This window comes from Schistocerca serialis, chromosome 1, assembly GCF_023864345.2.
Source record: "Schistocerca serialis cubense isolate TAMUIC-IGC-003099 chromosome 1, iqSchSeri2.2, whole genome shotgun sequence".
Lineage (NCBI taxonomy): Eukaryota > Metazoa > Arthropoda > Insecta > Orthoptera > Acrididae > Schistocerca > Schistocerca serialis.
The window spans coordinates 802,595,728-802,608,976 of NC_064638.1; positions in this window are offsets into that span (position 1 = coordinate 802,595,728).

The following is a 13,249-nucleotide window of genomic DNA, read 5'->3' on the forward strand; positions in this document are numbered from 1 at the left end:
TAGCACTTACCACAAATTTCCAATTTACAAAAATAGTAATTAAGAACGAAGTACTGACCAAATGTCACGTTTTAAATGTCTGAGCTGTGACAGCTGTTTGATTATTATAATGAAGTAGATAAAGAGCAGCACAAATCTCGAACAATACCTGAAACAACCAAAATTACAATTAACTACAAAATAATAAAAAACACAGAAGTTAATTTCATAAAACTATTGCAATACCGGTATTCCCGTATGGAAGCGAAAGTTCCAGAAATAGCAATAAAAATTATAGACAAATACAAGCAGAAGGGTTGCAATTCCTGAGGAGAATGAAAGGCTGCAACAGATTAATAAAGTTTATCTTTTGTTCTTTGGGGCGTGCAGTGCAAAATACGTCTTTTAATGACATGATATTACGAAAAATCGCCAGCTACACTGCTATGTAAATCGTTTATGTTTTATATCATTCACGATGATCCCGGTTTGGCATATTTCCACCATCAGGTGCTGTGTAGAAACCTGAGGAGAAAGTAATAACTCTAAAAAAGACAGGACATAGCAGCAACGATGTTACATTAAGGTAAAAACACCTAATGATGTATTATATCTTTTCAGATAACAGCTACAGACCATTGTATTAAGCCCATCGCTTACTTATGTATATACGGAGCACCTGATGATGGCAATATGCTGAAATGGGCTCATCGAGAAGATATAAAATACAAACAATTTACATAGCAGTGTAGCTAGCTATTTTTCATAATAAGAGTAATAAAGAATGAAAGTGGTCGAAATGAGGTGATACTACATGATACCCTCGAGATAATAAGTGGATACAGAGAAAAGTCGAAACAATATGCGAATAAAATACGAGACGATAATTACCTAGAATATCCTGAACAGGAGAGACGAAGATCAACCAAGGAGTGACTGGACATAAGCTTTTTAAAAACTGATGCCTAATTCCTGTATGGTCGCATCAGTTTCCCTGCTCATCATTGACAAGGTGAAAACGGTACCTTGTTGTAGAACATATCCTCTGCTAACGTTGATGTGGTAACGAGCAACACGACACAGCAGTCCCTTCTACGGAGCTGCTTCTGCCCTCTCAGTAATTGGGTCCAACTGTAGGCTCGTTCGTGCGGAGCGGCGGCTACAATCTCCGGAAGTCCGATTCGGCATGCAGAAGCCGTTGTCGCTGCTCGCGGACGGGTCCCCCTGGGCGCTGGCCGACAGCCAGAGATGCTGGCTCGATCTCGTTACAGTGACACGGCCGGCTCTGACCTCGAGACCAGACAGCCAGCGGCGCCTTCCACTGGTATCTGCCGTGACAATCTTCGTTTCGACGATTCTTCCTGGCTCGCCTTTTTGTTCTCTCTTGTAGGCTTAACTGGTTGTATTCGTGCTGCAGATCTCACGATATTTGGTGTTCTCATTCCTTTGTTCGTTTCATAACCTTCAGTTGGAACTACAGCTTCTGTAGTTGAAACTCGTCCCGCTTACATTTGTGTCCACATTTAATTTGTTCCTTCACATCTTTCAATTTCGTTTACAACACAGGTTGTCAGTAAATCAGCTGAGCTCACACCGTAGCATGCACCGTCTCGTGTAGAAGGACGAGAGAGTAAGCACCTACACCTTTTTGCTGGAGCACAGATAGTGTGCAAATGGAGCACCCGTCTTAAACCCACTTACCTGGTTATTGCGAAGCAGCACGCTGTTTTCAGGAGTGGAATTCAACCACACCTACCACTCTTGTTGTTTGCAAAAGCGAGAACGCGATGCGCTCTCCGTTACTAACGCGAATTAGGGAAAACGAGTGTTTTCATTACGAAATGGTTTTTATCGGTGGGACAATCAGAATAAATTCATTGTTTACAATAAAACACAATTTAGTTAGAAGCGGTTTGCTAACATGGTTCGAAAAGAATAAATCTAACCCTGATACCAAAGCAAAGGGCCAAACAGACCCGATTGCTGCCGAAAATGTGCAAGGTGTGGAGAAAAATATGGAAGCGTCAAAAACACGACACATTACCGTGTCTATTACGGTGTAGGAAAATCGTTGGCGCTCAAAACAACTGCCAGTCGTCTCGGAAAGGATAAATGCAGGTCGCATATGGCTTTTACAGGAATGGTATACCATTCTAATTGGAAAATAGTGACAAATTCAGGTAACGACAACGGAGGTGGACATCGGTCACGTAGCCTTCTATCCAATGATGACCACAAAGGCTCAACAGTATTGACATCTGGTGGCTGTGGTGGCTGGAGGAGATGCGATAATTCATCCTTGTGCTCACAGAACATGTCCTGGACGATGCTAGGTGCGTTAACAGGGGCCGTATCGTCTTGGAACATTGCATCCCTTTGTGTTGTTTTTGTGCTGACAGTTTTTACGACTGCGGCATTCGGTTCTGCAAATGATATTTCCAGCTGTCGTCGTCTTAGTTTTCGTCGCAGTCTTCTTCAATGACCCCTTTGTCGCGATCACACAACAGAAACTTTCGTTCGTGTTGTGACTTAGCGGACGATGTTTTTCCATTTTTCCTGTTTGTGGTGTAAATCGTCGTGTCCTCTTGGAACACGTCGCTGCAGGCAAATGCCGGGATGGTTCCTTTGAAAGGGCGCGGCTGACTTCCTTCCCGTCCTTCCCTAATCTAATGAGACCGATGACCTAGCTGTTTGGTCTCTTTCCCCAACCAACCCAACCCAAACACGTCGACTACCTTGATTCTGAGAGCATCTACCATAAGAGCACCAATAATTTTCCCACGTTCGAATTCATTTAGCTCCGATACAAAACACTTCCAACTACAAGGAACATTATTTTGACCACGGCTGACACTTGAAACCTAATGAGGACATTGCACAGGCGCCGTTCATTGTCAGATACAACAGTGCAACCCACAGGCTCACCTTCCATCTGTATTTATGTTGAAGTATTCATGTCTCGTGATGTTTCCGTATGTTTGTCCAACTCCTGTAACTTTCCCTATACACTTTATTTACCTTATCCAGCTGGCGTAACTTTTTGAACCACGCTCAATCCACTGGCAAATTAAGGTACTGGTCATTTTAATCTAGGTTCTGCACCGCAGGTCTTAAATATTAATTCACGGCCCGCAAAAACATACCCAATGAGCACTGTAAAAGAACGTTGTCTATGGCAAACCTGCAGTCATCTAACATTCAAGCACTGTCGTCAAGAAGATGCAAATAGGAAGGCCTAGCGCGTCGAAAACTGACTTTAGAGGTGGGGCAAGCTGCGTAGGTGTGCCCTCATCTGTAACACAAAGGGAAGCTGCTGCAATTCTTCGCTGGTCCTGGAGCTGCCCTAAGCGTAATACATCATAGTAGAGCACCAAATAAGCATGATAGCTTCCTTGCAGCTCTCTTTGGGCAACTCCAGAATATTTTTCGTTTTCTGTCGAGGACTCCGACTCGAAGACATCCGTCGAATGCTCCGTCACATCTTCTCAGAAAAAGACTGAGGGGGGGGGGATCTCTACTTACAAACAAGTCATGAGAAAATACTATAATCAGTAAATATTTGTCACTAAAGACCCAGGATGCTTAATGAAGTTCTTTCGTGCATGTCTTCATGTCTCTTTTTATCCACTTTCAGAAGAGATTAAATGCAGAAATGCTGCGCACTTTATCCACCACTCGGATAAACGGATACCGTCATTCTTATAGTGAAGGGTCCTCTTCGCAGGGGAGCCGCATCGTAAACTACGTAAAGCCGGCCTGTAACGTCAGCGACATCTCTCGCGGTATACCCTTTTCCTGCGAGAACAGCAGAAAAGTGGGCTATTTTGGGTCTACATGGTTTTATTCATACACACGCTTCGAATTCACGGTAGCTTGTCCGATTACATATGCAACACTATTCAATAAAAATTTCTTCCCACATCATCTTCCATATATTATACCGTATATTATTTCTTAACGCAAAATTACTCTCTTTCAACAGATACTAGTCGTACACGGATGAATAAGGTTTCGTTAGAAAGGTTTTTAACTGGCTTTTGACACTGATTACCTATTTTGCACTAAAACTTTGTATTTGTGGAAAACTTTAACATGTAAGAGACTTTTAACTATCTTAGACAAAAGGGCATCATGGATGCCCTGCTTCATACTTATATTTTACGGAACTAACGTTATTAATAGTCCCTGATTACAAGTACCGTTTCCTCACTTTTAACGTTTTTATTATTTGGATAATCTGTGTACAGATATGTCATACGTAATAACTATGACCACTGCGGTAGTGCATTATGTCTTCCTGACGTACAAGTGGACTTTTTTTAACGAATATACTCCCCAAGCAAGAAACATATTTCTTAGTGTCGACAATTGCCCTTATCCCAACAACTGACATTATTCCATGTGCTGTCATTATTTACAACCATAGAAATGCGGAAGTTTAGCACGGGTCCCTTGGTCTTTAATTTATTAGTATTTGTAATCAAATTAATTTTAAAAATCGACTGTTGGGGACGTAATGGCGAAGTGGATTGAGGTGAAGTGGAGCGTGATCACTAATTCCATGCGAAAAACTGTAGTCATTTGGCCTTTTCGATTTGCTTCGTATATTCATCTTCAGACTGATCGGAGGACGCCAGATGCTACTACATCTTTTTGAGTATGAATGATTTGTTCAACTGTCTTTTCTTTGTTATCAACTACTTGTTGTGCTGGTGTTGCCAATGTTACAGCCAGGAAGGAAGGAATTTAACATCACAGACACAGGTTTGATTACGCCTTCTATCTAGGTGTATTATAGCGATTACCGAGTTACCTGCAGGATTATCTTTCTTACCAGAGAAGGGCCTAAAGATGGTGCACTGTTGCACCGAAATAGGTAGCAAATAAAACAAAACCTGTAAATATAATAGAAGGATTTATTCATAAAGCAAGAAAAGGTTCCCGGTGTTTCCAGAAAATATTCACGGCAATCTTCCACACTAGTTTTTGTCTATGACAGTGATTCAGACTCCTCGGCCAGCCCGAGTATCGGTCCAGACGGGCGGCCAGAAATGCTTGAGATGCGTATCCATCGAGTTGATAAACGGCCCCGTCGAGACGTGTAGCCACAATGAGAGGCTTGCGAGGCCACTGGCTCCATGCCGCCAATAAATATCGCTGCAGCCGGTTGTCAGCCACTCCGTCGGTTAGTCTATGAAGCCGTTGTCTGAGCTCGACTATGCCAGTGTACAATATTTGTTCATAAGTTCCGGACACCCATACGTAATGGGAAATTGGCCACTAGATGTCACTAGAGGCGAGCCCGCCAGTGTGAAGGAGTAGTGATGTTATCAATAGCAGAATGAATCGGTCAGGAGAGTTAGTGTCTTCGAACGTGAGCTAGTCATTGGATCTCATCTGACTAACAAATTCAGCAGAAATATTTCAACATTTGTAAGGCTGCCCAACCAGAGTGTTGGTGACATAATTCATACACTGGGACGACAACAGTCATGGGGTACTTTCTGATATCGTGTCGGACCTACTATTGCCCGGCGTGGCACAGCAGAAATATTGAGCAATGTTGCTTCTAGAGCCGACCATAGTTGCGAAAGTGTTGCCACTGGAGAGTTTTGCGCACAACTGACCTCTTGATTATGTCTCTTAAATGTTCGATGGGATTCATATTGGGTGATGTGGGTGGTGTGGCGGAACCGGTTTATAGTATTTTGTGACTTTAATTACTTATAAATTATATTTCAGGTAGATCAAAAAAATATAAATCCAATTAACTATTGTCAGCGCAACAATTCGTTTGATCTCAAAAATGATTATCCCGGCTAATATTTGTTACTCTGCTAAAGAAATCTCCACGTGACGTTGTGTAGAAATTTTGTCTGTAAAGTCGTGTGAGTGGCACCAAATTGAATGCCATTTATCAGATTTTACACAACTGTTACTTAAGATGGAAGCACTTTTCTCTAGCAAAGGGGACATTTAGTCACAAAATACTACCCGCACACAACACTGACGTATGTCTCCTATTAAAATATTTCATGTATATCGTCCGAAATAATTAGGCTTCAAACATCAGCAAATAAGAAATTGATATTACGTAACGTGCTGTGAGCACTGTTTTTAAAGATTCAATCAGAGTTAAATTCTGTCTTTTAAGGTAGATTCGGAACCACCGGTGCACATTTATTTCCATTTATATCTAACAACATTTATGTTTGTTAAAATTCTCTATTCAAAGCTGCTGCGGAGATATTTATGCTAAGATGACGCAGGCAGACGATAGTCAATTTGTCTATCGTTATTCTCGATTCCTTTTATATCATGTTAATATATTCAGATAAAAGTCTTTAAGCCTTTTGATCTCTAATCTTTATCATTTAAAATTATTCTCAATGAAAAATATTTCATATTTTTTATATCAGCCACTAGTAAACTACACTGTAAGTTACTAGCGCTAATAGCTGCGCTCCTAATTGCGGAGCTGAAAATTAACACTTAAAACATTAATTAGATTGGACTACAATTTAAATAAATACAAATCCACGTCTAGACAATAGCGACTCTATTTTTCAAATAATAATTAACAATATAGTTACAGGTTTTCTCTTTACAGACCTCACACGTCTCGCTTCCGAACAGTTCATCCGTTAGCACAGGAAGAACAACTGAACCACATTTATCACAAATAACGAAAAAAGATTACAATTGTCGTTGTCTCTGAATGTAGTTCTGTGATAATAGTTTTAATTCACACAGAAATTAAATTATTACAGAAATAATGAAATTATTTTTGTCATTTTTACACGATACAGTCGTTTTACACGTAATATCGATAATATTTGTTGAAGTTTGTACACTTAGTTCATTTTAACATTTTGTGGCTAGAACATAGTGTCGTGGATATTACAGTGGCCATATCATTCACTCGAACTGTCCTGATGTTCTTCAAGCCAATGGCGAACATTTGTTCCCTGGTGACGTTGCACATTGTCATTCATAAAAATTCCATTGTTGTTTCGGAACATGATGTCCATGAATGGATGAAAATGATCTCCAAGTAGCCGAACATAACTATTTTCAGTCAATGATTGATTCAGTTGGACCAAAGGACCTAGTCTGTTCCACGTAAACACAGCCCACACCATTATAAAGCATACAAAAGTTTGCACAGCGCCTTGTCGGCATCTTGGGTCCACGGTTACGTGGGGTCTACGATAAACACGAGCCCCACCATCAACTCTTATCAGCTGAACTCATTTGACCCGGCCGCGATTTTCTAGTCGTCTAATTTCCAACCGATATGGTCACGAGCCGAGAAGAGGCACCGCGGGTGATGTCGTACTGTTAGCAAAGGCACTCGCGTCAGTCGTCTGTTGCCATAGCCCCTTAACATCAAATTTTGCCCCACTGTCCTAACGGATACGTTTGTCCCAAGTCTCACATTGATTTCTGCGGTTATTTCACACAGTGTTGCTGGTCTATTAGCAGTGACAACTCTACGCAAGCGGCGCTGCTCTCGATCGTTAAGTAAGGCCGTCGACCACTGCGTTGTCCGTGGTGAGAGGTGATGTCTGAAATGTGGTATTCCCTGCACACGCTGGACACTGTGGATCTCCGAATATTTAACTCCCCAACGATTTACGAAATGGAATGTCCCATGCGTCTAGCTCCAACTACCATTCCGCGTTCAAAGTCTGTTGATTTCCGTTTTGTGGCTATAATCAATTATGAAACTTCTTCACATGAATCACCTGAGTACAAATGATAGCTCCGCCAATGGACTGCCCTTTTGTACTTCACGTACGAGATACTATCGCTATCTGTATATGTGCATGTCGCATCCAATGGCTCTTGTCACCTCAGTGTACATTTCTGTAGTCAGTGTTAAGTGACGCTTGGGTGGCTTAGAGAGCGACCACAATGGACAGTGGATGATTGTAAAAGAGTTATCTGGAGTGATGAATCACGCTATAGCCTGTGTCTACCCAATGTAAGGCTATGGGTTTGGAGAGTGGCTGGGGTACGTTACTTGCTATCATGTATAATACTAACAGTGAAACAAATGGCTCTGAGCACTATGGGACTTAAAATCTATGGTCATTAGTCCCCTAGAACTTATAACTACTTAAACCTAACTAACCTAAGGACATCACACAACACCCAGTCATCACGAGGCAGAGAAAATCCCTGACCCCGCCGGGAATCGAACCCGGGAACCCGGGTGCGGGATGCGAGAACGCTACCACACGACCACGAGCTGTGGACAACAGTGAAACAGATGGTGTTTCAATAGGGGGAGTGTTTTTAGTGCTTAGGGTGTGATCCTCTCACTGCGCTGACTAAAACGATAAATGCACAAGTATATCAAAATATCTTACAGCATTGTGTCCTGAGAACAGCAGAGGAGTAGTTCGGAGACGGTGACGGAACCAGTATGACAACGCACACTGTCATAAAGCAGCATCTGTGAGGTGATGGTTTGAAGACATCAGATTTATGATATGGCGTCATCTGCCCAGAGTTCCGGCCTGAACCTACTGGAACACCTTTGGTATGAGTTAGAACATCGACTTCGCTCCAGAACTCAGTGTTCAAAACTACCTTCCCCGGTTTCAGTTCTTGAGAAAGAAGGGCTGCCACTCCTCCAGACATTCAGACGCCTCGTCAAAAATGTCCCTAGCAGAGTTCAAGTCGTCTTAAAGGAAAAGGATAGACGCAGCCCATATTCATGTTCAGTAGTAGGTGTCAGGATACTTTTTCTTACTTGGTCCACAGTTCTTGATTTTAACTGCTCTGCTGTCGGATTTATCATGCTTTACGGCAACCAAATCTGTATCCTGGTCGGCCGTCCAATATGTTTACTCTGGTGTCACCTAACACACGGAATTGCCATTTTGTTCCACAGGTCTCCATGTAACAGTATGTGCGAGTGATCACAATCTTTTTTTTTTTTAAATCTACATCCGAGTTGTATATAAACTAAGGCCTTTTACTTATTCTTCGCCGGCCGCGGTGGCCATGCGGTTCTAGGCGCTGTAGTCCGGAACCGCGCGACTGCTACGGTCGCAGGTTCGAATCCTGCCTCGGGCATGGATGTGTGTGATGTCCTTAGGTTAGTTAGGTTTAAGTAGTTCTAAGTTCTAGGGGACTGATGACCTCAGATGTTAAGTCCCATAGTGCTCAGAGCTATTTGAACCATTTGAACTTATTCTTCTCAAAAGATATCGAGCTACAACAAAACTCTAGAATGGCTACAGAAATTGCCTGCTAGTCATTCTACGTACTTCGATTGCCAATAAAATGCTTGTTTCTTATCTACCTCTAACGTGACATTGAAGATGAGATCTCTGCCAGCGATGGTGATGGCGTGAGTCTGTATCCACGACTGTGGCCTAGTCCTCTGTATAAGGTTCTGTAGTGTTGTTGTAAAGCCGCCAGATTACGAGACACTCTTGCTAGCTTATGGCTTTCATGACTCTCGTCGGTATGAGGTTTTGATGACAAAATGCGTGTTCGGAAAGATGTAAGGCACATCAGAGCCATGTCGTAGTGACATCCAGCTTATTGGATGCAACACTATCTGTTATGGAAGGCACCGGATATAAGATGCGGCTAACATCTTATAAACCCGTTCGTATCAGATTTAAGTCAGGCGCACGTAGTCTAGCTGCTCGATTTGAATGGCATCCAGCTGTCAAAAGTGTAAATATACTTTTAAAAAACTCACAGACAGTAAGGTATTAAATATTTGTATACATATTTCCTAGACTCTGCAAGTAGCTACTCTTTAGGTTCACGACGATGCATTTATGTAGTAGGTTTGGAAAGATGTAGACGAGCACAGAATTTTTTGCACTAGAAACTATATCAATTCGTTTTCCTCTGCCGTAACACGTTGTACACTTATTTTCAATGGCTGCGTTTGGAATCGGAAAATGAGACATTCCTTTTCTTACAGATATAAAGGTTCTGCAATGGCTACAACCATTCTGCAACGTCTGAAATCGTTTCGTTTCTCTCACTTGTGATGTTGTGCTACACATATAGTATCATTTTTCTAACTATTTCATCAATATAATCATTGTCTTGCTAGTAAACTTTCGCTATCATTGCATGAAATATGACAAAATTACGAACTGCTGTCTACTGTATGATATATATAATATGTATAATTGCATTTACTTCCCCAGATCGCAATAGTAGCACTCCCTAGAAGTCACATCGGATCCAGACACAAAGCACGCACAAAGCCAGTTATCCTCGAGGTGAATAGCAAGCAGTAGCTACCAAATGGTTCAATTGGCTCCGAGCACTGTGGGACTTAACATCTGAGGTCATCAGTCCCCTAGGCCTAGAACTACTTAAACCTAACTAGCCTAAGGACATCACACACATCCGTGACCGAGGCAGGATTCGAACCTGCGACCGTAGCAGCAACGCGGATCCGGACTGTAGTGCCTAGAACCGCTCGGCCACAGAGGCCGGCCCAGTAGCTTCCCATCGACATACATCACACTACCTCATATTACGTTCTTCAAATAATGGAAGTTGAGTTAAAGAAACCATAAACATCTCATCGGTTGAGGACATCCAAAGTCGGAGAGAATTTCTACACGTATCGTGAAGAAACACTCGTGGAGCATGATAACACTAGGACGAAGAAGAGGAGATAGAACAAAAGCATGTTGTGGTTTCTATATAAGGCGTTGTCACTTTCCGTGAAGGTGAACAGTAATTTTATTTGCTGCAATCGTGTGCTTCCAAGTAGCAACCACTATCAATCCCAGAAATATTTCACTCTTATCCATTCCACCTTCCTTTCTTAAAAGTAACCGCTTGTTAAATTAGGAGGTTCGGGCTAAAGTTTTGACAGTTTACCAGCAGAAATTGACCGGACGAGTCCAAACTCTCGCAACAAAGATGAATACCGGTTTGTCCACTGATGTGTCTATATAGCTTTTAAGTACTCCTTTACACTATTCAATGGACCTTGGAAGTTTTCATCAACTCTATACTCACGTTCTCACTCAACCATTCCCTCTCCCTCTACCTTTCCCTCCCTCCCTCTCTCTCTCTCTCTCTCTCTCTCTCTCTCTCACACACACACACACACACACACACACACAGACATGCACAAATACTTCTGTGCGAGACTGGAGCAGAAGCAATTACAAATTATCGGCTTTTCCTGTTACCTTGGTGTAATTAAGCCAGTAGCTCTGTTTCTGGAGGTTTCTCGAGCAGGGAGTGCAAATCTAATTCGCAGACTTGGCATTTCCAGGCGCTGCGCATATATCTTGCCGTTTTTGAACAGCAGAGCAGATCCCTCGCCCCACCGGTCTAACTTGTGCGCCTGGCTGCCGGTCGACACGTAGGCACGGCGCGAGCCAAATTGCGCCTGGCAGACTGGGAAGCCACCTCACAGCTAGCCTCTTGCGATTTCGATAGTCAGCAGGTTGAACTTCTCATGGCTGTCTTCGCAAATGCAACTGCAATAATTTTATGATATTGTCGTTTGCATGGAAGAGTTCCCTGTCATCATGAAGAAGGTATTTGTTTTACCTGTGCATGGTGACAGTGAATTGCAGATGATGCTCATTTTACAAATTAACACACAGAACATTCCAAATAATCGTTCACGTATTTTTGCCTATAAACTTTTTACTTATAACGGTTATACTTGAAAGGGAAGCAATAGTTGATGAGGGAGTGAGACAGGTTTGTAGCCTCTCAACGATGTTATTCATTGTCTGCATTGAGCGAGCAGTAAAGGAAACCAAGCTCTAATTTGTTTAGGAATCAAGGTTCAGAAAGAAGAAAATAAAAACTTTGCAGTTTGCCAATGGCATTGCAATTCTGTCAGAGGTGGACTTGAAAGATAATTTCAATGGAATGGATAGTGTCTTGATAAAAGGATGTAAGATGAATATCAACAAAGTGGAATGTAGTCGAATTAAATCAAGTGCTGATGACAGAATTAGATTAGGAACTGAGACACTAAATACAGTCAATTAATATTGATATTTGTATGGTAAAATAACTGACGACAGCCGAATTCGAGAAGGCTTAAAATGCGGAGTGGCAATAGCAAGAAAAGTATTTCTGAAAAAGAGAAATTTATTAACATCGAATATAAATTTACATGTTGGAAATTTTTTCTGGAGTTATTGACTGGAATGTATCCGTGGATGATAAGCGTGCTAGAAGAGAGAAGAAATTTTTGAATGTGCTACAGAATAATGCTCGAAGTTAAATGGGTAGAACGGATAATTAATGAAGACCTCCTGAATTGAAGGAAGAAAAGTAATTTGTGGCACAGCTTCGCTACAAGAAGGGAGGCGTTGACAGGACATACTGTATCGTGAGGCACCAAGGAATCATTAATTGGGAAGGAGGGGTGTAACAATTGCTGAGGAAGACCTTGGCTCGTATGAAAAGATGAAGATTGTTGCACAGGATAGATTAGCGTGGAGAGCTTCACCAAACCAGATTGCGGGCTGAAGCCCACAACAACAGTAACAGTAACTTATGAAGTTTTCTAACGTCATCCAGTCACTTGTTTTTATTCCAGCATTATATTAGTGTACTGAAACGTCAACGGAACCGTCGAAAACTGGGCAGGCAACGCTTAAAACTACTACACTCATATAGATTGTCTTTGATCATTTTTAAATGTCACCTGTTCCCACTTCCTACTCCTAGCGGTAATGGGGGAATTTCCGTAAACAGTACATTTGCGCGTGTATGTCCCTATCACACAATTTATTTTTATTTTTTATTTTTTTCGTTTCTTTAATTTTTATTTTTTCATTTTTTTTATTTATTTATTTTTTTTTTTTTTTTTGTAGATTGTATGTCATATTATTACCAAGTTTGGTTGACGTTGCTCCAAAAATTCCAGAGTTATGAGTAACACATCATTCCTTCCTTAGCGGTTAATGTCATCAGCACTGTCAGAAAATTGCCTAACAACCGCGAAAACTATGGGTTGTGCACTAGTATCAACGATTTTTCCGTTATATTTACATATGAGTCCTTACTCACACCCAAAGGAGTTAGCCCCAGAGTATGTATTTCTAGATACTGAGCCATATGTTTACTACCTTGGATTGTCGATGCTCCATACGTTCGTAAGTGATGGTTAAGCGTTACCTCTTACACACCCGTAAGTTGTATATACGTCAAGTGTCGTCGAAATTGCTCCAGGCGTTGGAGAAATATGCTGCAATAGATACAGAAAAATAAAAAATATTTAACCAATTACTATACCCTA